Source organism: Morus notabilis, unplaced genomic scaffold (assembly GCF_000414095.1).
Source record: "Morus notabilis unplaced genomic scaffold, ASM41409v2 Scaffold1503, whole genome shotgun sequence".
NCBI classification, from domain to species: domain Eukaryota; kingdom Viridiplantae; phylum Streptophyta; class Magnoliopsida; order Rosales; family Moraceae; genus Morus; species Morus notabilis.
The window spans coordinates 105,270-108,318 of record NW_010365593.1 but is presented as its reverse complement, the minus strand read 5'-3'; the positions used below and the strand labels follow the sequence as shown (position 1 = coordinate 108,318).

Below are 3,049 nucleotides of genomic sequence, written 5' to 3'. Positions count from 1 at the left end.
CGCTCTTCATCTTTCTGGTGTGCAGTCAGCTTCCCCTTTATGGGATACACTCCACAACAGGTGCTGATCCGTTTTATTGGATGCGGGTCATCCTTGCGTCTAGCCGTGGGACAGTGATGGAGCTTGGCATCACCCCCATTGTCACTTCTGGGATGGTGATGCAACTCTTGGCGGGTGCGAAGATCATTAAGGTCGACAACAGTGTGCGTGAGGATCGGGCACTCTTGTAAGTCTTTGCTCTTGTTATTGTTTAGTTAGGTCTCGTTTAGTTTATCGATTCAAGTTTTTAATTTAATTCGAACTGATATGTGATTTTATGTGAGTTTTTAGAGCTTTTAACTGTAACAAAACAAAATTAGAATTTAGTAGTTTTCCCGGTTGAGTCATTGTATCCCATGCCTAGGACTTTTCCCAATTGCCTCTTTTCCGGTTGTTTTTATCCCGTTTAAGTTGTTAATAACGTACATGTTATTATCTTAGTATTTGCTGAAAGCTGAGTGCCTGATTTTTTTTTTGTTTTTTTTTTTTTTTTTTTTTTTTTTTTTTTTTTTTCAGGAACGGGGCACAAAAGCTATTGGGTATATTCATCGCTATTGGTGAAGCTCTTGTCTATATCCTATCTGGGGCGTATGGTAGTGCCGATCAACTCGGTGTTGGGAATTCCATTCTCATTATATTTCAACTTTGCTCCGCTAGCATTGTCGTGATGTACCTGGATGAGCTCCTCCTGAAGGGATATGGACTTGGATCTGCGATCTCCCTCTTCATAGCCACCAATATCTGGTAGGAGGCCGATATTCTAACAAATTTTGTTATAACCTTTTGTATTACTATTATGTGATTTCGGCTATTTGATTCCTTAATTTGGTTTGCGCATGCAGTGAAAACATCGTTTGGAAAGCTTTTAGTCTCGCAACTATTAACAGCGGCTGGGGACCTGAATTTGAAGGCGCTTTTATCAATTTGTTCCATCAATTGATTTTTAGGAAAGACAAAGCCCGTGGCCTCAAAGAGGCTTTCTTTCGGCATAACCTTCCAAATATCACCAATTTGCTTGCGACGGCCTTAATATTCCTTCTCGCTATCTACTTACAAGGTTTCCACGTGGCTTTGCCTGTCAGATCAAAGGGTACCCGTGGACAGCACGGCTCGTATCCAATTAAGCTTTTCTACACCTCCAACATGCCCATCATTCTCCAATCTGCCCTTGTCTCTAATCTATATTTTATCTCTCAGGTACTTGGAGTTAGAATTCTGCAGGAGCCTTTCAAAGATTCATGTGACTCCTCCGAGAAAGTAATATGATTTTGTTTTTCTATGCAGTCGCTTTACCGGTTTTTCGCTGGAAATTTCTTTGTGAATCTGTTGGGGAAGTGGAAGGAGTCTGAGTACTCAGCCGGTCAGTTCATTCCAGTAGGGGGTCTCGCTTACTATATCAGTCCACCAACTAGGTGATAAATCATTCCTTTGCTCATCTTTCAAGTCTTCTTTGTTTTTCTATTCATGTAGTGGTCTGTTTCAGCTTGTGCTAGATGCACTGACTCTGTGAATTTCCCTTTGTCAATGTGATAACCGCAGCTTGGCCGACGTCGCCGCAAACCCCTTCCATGCTCTGTTCTATCTAGTGTTCATGCTCTCAGCCTGTGCATTGTTCTCAAGAACTTGGATTGAAGTCTCTGGTTCTTCTGCCAGAGATGTAGCTAAGCAGCTCAAGGTATATTTTCGCTTTCCTAATCGCACTACATTCTGAACTCGATCATATTAACTGAGCAAAATGGATTCGAGGCAACATTTTCTTATAGTGATCATGAACCGCTATGGTTTGTTTTCTTTTTTTTTTTGTTTTTTTTTTTTTGGCTAACTGCTGGACAAATATTGCATTATTTGACAGGAGCAACAATTGGTGATGCCCGGGCATCGAGATTCGAACTTACAGAAGGAACTTAATAGGTACATTCCCACAGCGGCTGCTTTCGGTGGAATGTGCATTGGTGCCCTCACAGTGTTGGCAGATTTCATGGGCGCAATCGGGTCTGGAACTGGGATTTTGCTTGCGGTTACGATCATATATCAGTTGTTCGAGGCATATGAGAAGGAGAGAGCCAGGGGACGTAGCGGCTTCTTTGGATTTTAGGCCACTAGGCAGTCGTTTGTACTTTTAGTTAATTTTAGGAGGAGGTAATAGCGATTAGAGAGCATTCTGCCTCTTTTGCCGAGCTGAGAGATTAGCAGGTCACAACGTTTGTTAGCAAAACTGATAGAAATTAAGTTCTGAGTTTTTAGTTTGGTTTTTAGTGACATGTTACCTCTCTTCTGGGAATTCTCATTTTTTTTTTTCAATTTATTTTTTTAATTTTACTTTATATTCCTTTTTATTTATAGCTATGAGATTTTTTTTTTTTTTTTTTTTTTTTTTTTTTTTTTTTTTTGGCTTATAAGGACTTGAACAGTAGACATTCTCTGTAAAACAGACTAAACTTATTACTATCAAACTCATAAGCTTTTCTATAGGGTTATATGGACTCCAACAATAAACCTTCTCCGTAAAACAAACCAAAACTTATTAACTAATTTGAATTCGTTGAATGACCTAGCATGTATCTTTTTGCATTTTCTTCCGATAAAAATATTGGTTAGTCAACATATTTTTCTTAACATAAAAGATAAAAATTCTTAATATAAAAGATAAAAGATGGCGTCATATGCTCTGATTGATTCATTAGGTCAATTCCAGTCCAAGAACACTATCAAAATGTATCAAAGAAGATTATCTTGACTTAGGTCTGCTTTTGGCCAGATCAATTTAAGTTTAGTGGAATCTTTATCACTCTGCTTCAGTAAAATATGAAACTTAATACACCTCCAAGTTCATAACATAGAACGAAAAGATACTCCTTTTGAGGTTCTTATGCTTATTAGGCATAACATTGAATAAATAGGGTATTCAACTTTATCAATATCTCAAATCATTGACGGGTTTTATATTGGCGCCCACTTAGGCACCCTAATCGGATCAAATCATTTGTCAAGCTATTGTTCTCTTTTTTTT

The 3,049-nt window shown here is 38.5% G+C and overlaps 1 pseudogene; it reads left to right on the top strand.

Moving 5' to 3' along the window:
- Positions 1–2,134, top strand: part of LOC21388336 — a 2,272-nt pseudogene extending 138 nt beyond the window's left edge.
- The last annotated feature ends 915 nt before the right edge of the window (positions 2,135–3,049 follow it).